This window comes from Hipposideros armiger, unplaced genomic scaffold, assembly GCF_001890085.2.
Source record: "Hipposideros armiger isolate ML-2016 unplaced genomic scaffold, ASM189008v1 scaffold_466, whole genome shotgun sequence".
Classification (NCBI taxonomy): domain Eukaryota; kingdom Metazoa; phylum Chordata; class Mammalia; order Chiroptera; family Hipposideridae; genus Hipposideros; species Hipposideros armiger.
Window position 1 is genome coordinate 231,196 of NW_017731816.1, and position 10,407 is coordinate 241,602.

The following is a 10,407-nucleotide window of genomic DNA, read 5'->3' on the forward strand; positions in this document are numbered from 1 at the left end:
GGAGCAGAGGAAAGCTATCCACAGTAAGCCTTGTCCAAATTTGTGGCCCAGAGAATCTGTGAGCATAATAAGATGGTTGTTGTTTTATTCCATTAAGTTTGGGGTGGTTTGCTATGACTTGGAGGATATTGTTTATGTGTGACAGCTAGAGCTGTGGCTGCCATCTTGAGACCATGAGGTAACCAGAGTAAGAGTCAATCAACAGAAATAGAAAGAACCTAGTTCCCCAATGACATTATTGAATGAATGAATCAATGAATCAGTCTTAGAACTTCTCTGACAACTGACTTTTTGTTATGTGTGATAATAAACTCATTTTCATTCTACTTATTTGAGTTTGGTTTCTGATACTTATTATAGGATAAAGCATCCTGATTGATACAGATTTCCATCTGTCCTAGGTACACATGGAAAACAGAGATACGCACCTTCAGTTAGACTCATTTTCAGGCAGACACTCACTTGCATACATATACACACACAGTCATAGAAGTCAGGCACACACAAATATACACAACCAGTCACAAATTTTGCCTGCACCATACAGATATCCACAGCCACACATATGCTCAAAGGTTCACTAATCACAGAAGGTTCCAACTCATTATTTATTTGAACATACTATATAAAAATAGAAAAATAAACATTTCTTTCAGGCCCGAGTCAGGGCTGCAGCTCCATAAATAAGGGGTGAAAGGAAATAAGTCTGGGGTGGAGTTTAGTGCTTAAATAAGGTCTGGGCACCCAGATGAGCTGGGGGTGGATCCAGGTTCTCAGGTACACAGATCTCCCTTGGCTACACAATTCAGGTCCCGTGTGAGGAGATGGAAGAGGTTGAATGTGACAGTGGATTCAAGGCATTCTTGAGACACCTGTAAGAGAGATCAGAACATGGTTTCCCATTGCTTGGGCATCAGCCTCCTTTCTCATCCAGAGCCCATGCATCCATCCTCCTCCTGGGTAACTCACCTTCTTTGGGGCCTTCTGGAGCTGGTGCAGTCAGTAGTAGAGGCGGCCATGGGGCCTGGAGTCTGTTGTGGGCTGAGGTAAGAACTGAGGGCAGAGGAGGGTGGCATGTGAGGCAGGGCCTGGGACAGAGGAGTGAGGTCCCAAATGCCCAGAGCCCTCAGACATGGCCTGAGTGCCCCAAGCACTCACACAAGCCTGGAGCTCAGAGTGGATGTGGTGCAGCATGTGAAGGGGCTGGTCCAGGATGTCCCCCAGAGATGAGTCAGTTATGGTCTCCAGGACCTTCAGTGTCAGGGCCAGCTCAGCCTCTGAGGCCACAGGGCGCTCCCATACCTGAGGATAAGTAAGAATGAACAAGTGAGGAGGCAGGTGAGGTGGAAAGGTGAGGAAGAATGGGCAAGAAGGCCCAGTTAAGTGGGAACACGTAGGGAGAAAAGAGGCCAGGTGATAAGGGCACATGTGATGGGGACAGGTGAGAGGGAACTCATGAGGAAGGATGCAGATGAAGAGGATACAGGTAAGGCAAAAAATAAGGGAAGAGAGGTGAAAAAGAGAAATGGGGACAAGTGAAAGGTGATTTATGGGGTCACAGAGGTTTGAGGGACAGGGAATGGGGATGGGTGAGAAGATAACAGGTTAGGGAGGCAGGTGAGAGGGGGACAGTTAGATGCAGAGGTGAGAAGGGCTGATGAAGGAGTGTACACTGGGAAAATCTCAGTGGAAGAAACATGAGTCAGTGGTGAGGAGGACAGGCAAGAGGGGAAAAGGGAATCACTATTGAGACTAGACAGTGACAAATTGAGTGGGGGAAGGGGCACAGGTGGGGGGACAGACCCCAGGAGAAAAAAGAAGAGAGAAATGAGAAGTAATTAAGAGGGACAGGCAGAAGGATGACAAAAGGGACCCAGGGAGGGACAGAGTCAAGGGAACATTTGAGGAGGGACAGGGGCACAGGACAGCTGAGGTGAGACAAAAGAGAAGGAAGGAAAGATGAGATAAAGGAGGTGGGGGGGGCACTTAAGGAAAGAGGGAGAGGGGCCAGGTTAGGGTAAGGGTGGCCTCAGTTTCAACTCACTTGCAGCTGTGTCAGTTTCTAGTTCCTGAGGAAGAGACTGAAGCTGCAGCTCTGGGTTTTCAGTGAATTTTCCCAGACAGCAAGAGCAGAAGTTAGCCCAAAGTAGGATGCTAGCCCATAGGAGAAAGTATGAAGGTGTAGCAGGAGGGCTTGACTTCAATTGAAAGCAGAAAGGATCGAGACTAACTGTAGCTGAACAACTAAAGGCTGGCCCATAGAAGGAGGATAGAGGTTAGCCCACAGGGGCAGGGTAGCAGCTTGGCCAAAGCAGGAGGGGTAGGGGTTAGCCTACAACAATAGCTCACAGGTCCGAGATAGTGGCAGCATAGGAGGATGCTGAACTCTCTTCCAGGAGCACACTGAAATATACACCTATATATAGAGTCATTACTCTTGAGAGACAACTGAGGGCTGAATGAACAGCTTCTAAACAACAAATGAGAGAAAGAGACCGAATAGAGAAGGCTAGGAAACTGTGAGAATTCTCTGGAATTGGAGGTGCCAGTGAGCACCATTGTTTATGTTCCCCTCCAACTCAATAGGGCAGGCAGGTGCTCCATTCGGATGCGCTGGCCTACCTGCAAGGTTGCTGCAGCATGTTCCCAGCCACACTGTCTGGAGCCATTTCAGCTCTGAACAAAGGGAACAAGCAGGATCAACAGGGCATTACAACATGAACCTGGCCTCCCACCTGGAGCAGCTCCAGCTCGACAGGCCAGCACTTTAGATGCTGCAGGCACCTGCTTGGCTGCAACTGGTCTGCCAAAACCACCCAGCACAGACAGCCTATACAGAGTTCACTTCTACACAAGGCCATTTTTTAAAGACTGGGAGAGATAGGTATTTTGTCCAATTCATATAAACATAGAAAGTCAAACAAAATGAAAAGACAGAAGACTGTCTCTCAAATGAAGGAACAAGAAAAATCCCCAGAAAAAAACCCCTAAGGAAATAGAAATAGGTAATTTACCTGATAAAGAATTGAAAGAAAAAAAAAAAAGGTCATAAGGATGCTTACCAAACTTGAGAGAGATAGAGTAGAGGACGTTAGGAAGAATTTCAACAAAGAATTAGAAAGTATAATAAAGAATCAAGCAGAGCTGAAGAACACAGTAGCAGAAATGAAAAATACACTGGAAGGAATTAACACCACATTAACAAAGGCAGAAGAATGGCCCAGCAACCTGGAAGACAGATTAGTGGAAACCAATCAATCAGAAGAGCAAAAAGGGGGTCGGCCGAGTGGCTCAGTTGATTAAGAGCTCGCTCAAGAGTGCTAGCTCTGAGTGACACAGTCGCCGGTTCAATTCCTGGCCCCAGTTGAGCTGCTGCTGAGCTGTCAACAGGTGGCAGGATGGCTCAACTAAAAACAAACAAATAAACAAAAAACAGAAGAGCAAAAAGAAAAACACAATTTAAAAAAAAGAGGATAGTTTAAGAGACTTCTGGGAGAACATCAAGTTCACAAACACTGGCATTATAGGAATCCCAAAAGGAGAAGAAAGAGAGAGAGGAACAGAAACTTTATTTGAAGAAATAATGTCTGAAAACTCTTTTAAACTGGAAAAGGAAAAAGACATCCAGGTCCACAAAGTACAGAGCGTTCCAAACAAAGAGAACCCACAGAGACCCACACCAGGACATATTGTACTTAAAATGGCAAAAGATAAATAGACAAATTTGAAGGCAGCAAGAGGAAAACAACTAGTTACATATAAATGAAATGCCTTAATGCTATCAGATGATTTCTCAGAAGCAACTTTACAGGCCCGAAGGGAGTAATAAGACATCTTTAAAGTGCTGAAAGAAAGGAACCTAAAACCCAGAATAATTTACCCAGCAAGGTTATTGTTTAGAATTGAAAGAGAGATAAAGAGTTTCCAGGACAAGCAAAAACCAAAGAGTTCATCACCATTAAACCAGCTTTACAATAAATATTAATAGATCTTTTTTAAGCAGAAAAGGAAAAGCCATAACCAGAAATAAGAAAATGTGAGAAAGGGAAAAAAATCTCACAGGTAAAGTAAAATATTTAATAAATACAGTGTATCAGACATTTTAAAAGCTACTATGAAGGTCAAAAGACAGAATTGCCAAACTCAACTCAAACTACAATAAGCAGATAAGGAGATACACAGAAAAATCTAAAATAGGACTTCAAAAACATAAAGCACAGAGGGGGGAATAAAAATGTGGTCATTTTATAATATATTTTAATATAAACGTTTATCACTTAAAATAAACTGCTATAGACATAGAATGATATCCATAAACCTCATGGTAACCACAAACCAAAAACCTATAAAAGATACAAAAAGAATAGAGAAAGGAACCCAAACAAAACAATAAAGAAAACCAGTAAACCATAAGGGAAGCGATCATGAGAAAAAGAAGGGAACAGAGAAGAACTATAAAAACAATTAAAATACAATGAACAGAATGGTAATAAGTACATACTTATCAACAATTACTTTAAATGTAGATGGATTAATGCTCCAATAAAAAGATATAGGGTGGCGGAATGGATTTAAAAACATGACCTAGCTATATGCTGCTTACAAGACTCTTGCTTCAAATTAAAAGACACATACAGACTGAAAGTGAAGGGATGGAAAAATATATACCATACAAGTAAAAATGAAAAGAAAGCTGGGTAGCAATATCAGATAAAATAGACTTTAAAACAAAAGATGTAAAAATAGAAAAAGAAGGACATTACATAATTATTAAAGGGGTCAACCAAACAAGCGAATATAACAATCATAAATATCTACATGACAAACATAGGAGAGCACATAGATATATGAAGCAAATATTAATGGATGTAAAGGGAGACATTCACAGTATACAATAATAGCAGGGAATTTTAATACCCCACTCACATCAATGGATAGACCATCCAAACAGAAGATTTATAAGGAAATAATGGCCTTAAATGTCAAATTAGATTAGACTGACTTAACAGATATTTATAGAACATTTAATTCAAAGCTGCAGAATATACTTTTTTTTTTCAAGTACACGTGAAACATTCTCCAGGATAGATAAAATATTAGGCCATAAAATAAGCCTCAGTAAATTCAAGAAGATTGAAATCATATCAAGCATCTTTTCTGACCACAATAACATGAAACTAGAAATCAACTATAGGAAGACAATTGGAAAAAACACAAATATGTAGAGACCAAACAACATGCTACTACACAACAAATGGATCAAATCAAACAGGAAATTAGAAACTACCTTGAGACAAATGAAAATGAAACACAAGTTTTCAAATTTGTGGGATGCAGCTAAAGCAATTCTGAGAGAGAAGTTCATAGCTATACAGGCCCACCTCAAGAAATGAGAAAAATCCCAAATTAACAATCTAACTTTTCACCTAAATGAACTATAAAAAGGAGAACAAACAAAACCTAAAGTAAATACAAGGAAGGAGATAATTAAGATCATAGTTGAAATAAACAAAATAGAAATTAAAAACAGTAGCAAAGATCAATGAAACTAAAAGCTGTTTCACTGAAAAGAACAAAATTGATAAACAAAAGTTTATCAAGAAAAACTCACCAAGAAAGAGAGAGAGAGGGCCGCCGAGTGGCGCGTTGGCTAAGAGCTGGTTTGGGACGCCAGCTCTGAGCAGCAGTGCCCCCGTTCGGATCCCACATGAGGGCCAGTGACACTGCCCTCTACAGTTAAGATGGTGAAAAACAGCTCGACCTGGAGCTGGGCTGCTGTGAGTCGCTGGTGTCGGCGTAGGCTGCAGCCCCTGCTGCAGTGGGCTGCCATAAGCTACCGTGTGTGGCCGGCAGCCAGCGTGAGCGGCCAGCAGCCACAGTGAGCGGCTGTCCAGAGGCCGGCGACCGACCTGCCTCACCCGGGAAGAGTGCAATGATAATACCAACATGGGCCAGTGAAGCGACGTCCTCCACAACTAGACTGAAGAACAAAACGACAGCAACTTGTCTGTTCCCCTTCTCCCAATTCCCCAGCACTGTTCCCCTCCCCCAATTCCCCAATAAAAATCTTAAAAAAAACAAAACAAAAAACTATCCACTTGGTGAAATATTTTGAAGCTATTAAAAAATTGTATTAAAAAAAAGAGGAGAGAGAGAGAGAGAGAGAGAGAGAGAGAGAGAGAGAGAGAGCCATGTAAATAAAATCATAAATAAAAGAGAAGTTACAACAGACACCAGAAATACAAAGATCCATTAAAGAATTATATGGACAATTATAGCCAACAAATTTGACAATCTAGAAGAAATGGATAAATTTCTGGAAGTATACAACCTTCCAAGACTGAACCAGGGGAAGATACAAAATCTAAAAGATAAATTACTAGCACTGAAACTGAAGCAGTAAAAAAACTAAAACCAATCAACCAACCAACCAACCAAACAAACAAACAAAAAACCCCACAAATCTCCTAACAAATAAAAGTCCAGGACCAGATGGTTTCACTGGTGAATTCTACCAAACATTTAAAGAAAAATTAATACCTATGCTTCCTAAACTGTTTCAAGTAATTGAAGAGGACGGAGTACTTCCAAACTAATTTTATGAGGCCAGCATTACCCCTATACCAAAAACAGACAAAGCTATTACAAAAAGATAATTACAGATCAACATTCTTGATGAACATAGATGCAACAAAATATTAGCAAACTGGATTCAACAATACATTAAAAGGGTCATACACCATGACCAAGTGGGACTTATCCCAGGGATACAGGATGGTTCAACATATATAAATCAATCAACATGATAGATCACATTAACAAAAGGAAGGATAAAACTATATGATCATCTCAATAGATGCAGAAAAAGCATATGACAAAATTCAACATGCTTTTATGGTTAAAACTCTCAACAAAGTAGGTATAGAGGAAATATATCTCAACATAATAAAGGCTACATATGATAAACCCATATGATAAAACCAATGGTGTAAAGATGAAAGCTTTTCCTCTAAGATCAGGAACAACACAAGGAATGCCAACTATCACCACTTTTTATTCAACATAGTATTGGAAGTCCTATCCATAGCAATCAGACAAGAAAAAGAAATAAAAGTCATCCAAATTGGAAAGGAAGCATAAAACTCTCATTATTTGCAGATGACAGGATACTATATATACTAAAGAATCCACCAAAAACCTATCAGAACTAATAAATGAATTCATTTTTGCAAGATACAGAATCAATATACAGAAATCTCTTGTGTTTCTATACACCAATAATGAATAATAAGGAGTAATTAAGAAAACAATTCCACTTACAATGCATCAAAAAGCATATAATATCTAGGAATAAATTTAACCAAAGAGGTGAAAGACCTGCACTTGGAAAACTGTAAGACATTGAAGAAATAAGTTAAGAGGATACAAATAAATGGAAGGCTATACCACGCTCATGGATTGGAAGGATTAATATTATTAAATGTTCTTACTGCCTAAAGCAATATATAGATTCAATGAAATCCCTATTAAAAATACCAAAGGCATTCTTCTCAGAACTAAAACAACTAATCCTAAAATTTATGTGGAACCACAAAAGGCCCTGAAGAGCAAAACAAACAAACAAACAAACAAAACCTTGAGAAAGAACAAAGTGGGAGGTATCAGGCTCCCTGATATCAAACTATACTACAAAACTACAATAATCAAAATAGTATGATGTTGGCATAAAAACAGATATATAGACCAATGGATAGAATAGGTATCCCAGAAATAAATTCTCGCTTATATGGTCAATAAATCTATGACAAAGGAGGCAAGGATATACAATAAGGTAAAGGCAGTCTCTTCAATAAATGTTGTTGGGAAAACTGGACAAATACATGCAAAAAAATGAAATCAGACTACTTTATTACACCATGTACAAAAATAAACTCAAAATGGATTAAAAGCTTAAATGTATGACCTGAAACCATAAAACTCCTAGAAGAAAACATAAGCAGTAAAGTCTTTGATATTGGTGTTAGCAATCTCTTTTTAGATATATCTCCTTGGGCAAGGGCAACAAAAGAAAAAATAAACAAACTGGACTACATCAAACTAAAAAGTTTTTGCACAACGAAGGAAACCATCAACAAAACAAAAAGACGACCTAAATGGGAGAAGATATTTGCAAATTATACTTTTGATAAGGGGTTAATATCCAAAAAATATAAAGATCTTATACAACTTAACATCAAAAAAAAAAAGAAAAGAAAAGAAAAGAAAAAATCTACCAAAACAATCCAATTAAAAAAATGGTCAGAGGATCTGAATAGATATTTCTCCAAAGAAGATATACAGATGGCCAACAGATATATGAAAAGACCCTCATCATCACTAATCATCAGAGAAATGCAAATTAAAATCACAATGAGATATTACCTAATACCTGTTAGAATGGCTATCATCAAAAAAAAAATCAACAAATAACAAGTGCTGGTGAGGATTTGGAGAAAAGGAAACCCCCATATACTGTTGGTGAGATTATAAATGAGTACAGCCACTATGGAAAACAGCAAGGAGATGCCTTGCAAAATTAAAAATAAAGCTGCCATATGATCCAATAATTCTGCTTCTGGGTATTTATCCAAAGAAACAAAAACCCTAATTTGAAAAGATATATGCACCCCTATGTTTACTGCAGTATTACTTATAATAGCCAAGATATGGAAGCAACCTAGGTATCCATCAGTATATGAATGGATAGTGAAATAACACTTTTCTCCTTGAGTTCAGGAACAAGACAAAGATGTTCACTATTCTCTCTTCTGTTTAACATGCCTTGAGGTTCTAGTCAGTTTAATAGGGCAAGGTAAATAAGAGGTATAATGCATGGAAAGGAAGAATAAAACTCATTTGCATTTGACATGTCTATTTATGGAGAAAAACTAAAACAATCTATTGCAAACTATAGAATTAGTAAGGGGATTTAACAAGAAAGTTAAATGCAAGGCCAAAAGGAAGAAAGGTCTCATCATAAGAAAAAAACAATTCTGTAACTATGTACAGTGACCGATGTTAACTAGACATTGTAGTGATTATTTAGAAATATATATAAGTATCAAATCATTATGTTGTACACTTCAAACTATTATAATGTTGTATGTCAATTATATCTCAATTAAAAAAAAACAACAATAGGTACTCACCAAAGCATCCTTGGCTTTCTTGAAGGCTTTCCACTCCGTTGGCGGCAGAGATTTGAACTTCCCAATGTCACGGCCCCTTCCTGGTTGAGACCGGCTTGCAAGTAGGGACAGGGCCTGCTCTGGCCAAACCCAGCCCTAAGGCTACCAGCATGAGGAACCAAGGTGTACCCATGGCCAAATTGCAATTGCTTCCTCAGCTCCACGGCCTGGCTTTTAACCCACCTAAATGAACAATCCTGGATGACGTGTATAAAAGGAAAAAGCAAGTGAAAATTTCAATTTCCACATTGATTTAAAAGGCATGAATGGGTGGGGCCCGCTGCTGAGCCAGGTGAGCTCACAGGTGTGGGTGGGGCCAGGTGAGCACAGAGCCCTGACTTGAAGGAAAGAGAAACTGAAATTGATCTCAGGAGGGAGCCTGAGAAATTCCTGAGCCTAGTTTAGGAGTCCCTGGGACTCTGGGGATCTCCTAATTGAGGCTGTGGCAGGTGGAGGGATAGGCAGCTATCACAGCAGGGCAGGGGCTGGCCGGGCTGAGTAAGGGTAAGTAGCAGAGAGGGAACTTCCTCCCTGGCTTAAGCAGGTTTTATGCTCCGAACATTCCTGTGAGTACGGTAAATCCTCACTTAATGTCATAGGCAGGTTCTTGGAACCCGTATAACGAAATCAGTTTGAACATAGGCTAACTGATATAAACAAGAGTTAAGTTCCTATGGCATATTTTTGGTCACAAAAATATCACCAAACTTGTAAATAAAGATCCAATATTAAACATTGAAATAAATGTGAGCTATCCATACATTTAAGAAAGATTAATAAAAACAAATAAGATAATGATTTTCCAGCCGGCTTTTGCAGGGTCACGGGTGGCTGGAGCTTCTTTTGACAGCTCAGGATGCAAGGTGGTACCCACACTGAACAAGAGCCCTTCATCGCAGGGCCACTCACACACACCCACACTTACTCAGACTGTGACAATTCAGACACAACTATAGGGAAGAAATCGGAGTCCCCAGAGAAAACCCATGCAGACATGGGGAAAATGTGCAAACTCCACACAGACAGGGACCCCCAGCTGGGAATCGATTTTTTTCTTCTCATTGACATTATAATGAAATGCCATTGAATGAAACAACATTATTCGAGGACCTGCTGTATTTTAATGATCATCTCTATTTTGCCTGTGAGGAAACTGAGGCACAGGAAGGAAAAGCGTCTT

At 39.5% G+C, this 10,407-nt stretch overlaps 1 pseudogene; it reads right to left on the minus strand.

Moving 5' to 3' along the window:
• Positions 1 to 662: 662 nt before the first annotated feature.
• LOC109395335 (interferon lambda-1-like) lies at positions 663 to 9,360 on the minus strand (annotated as a pseudogene).
• Positions 9,361 to 10,407: the final 1,047 nt, after the last annotated feature.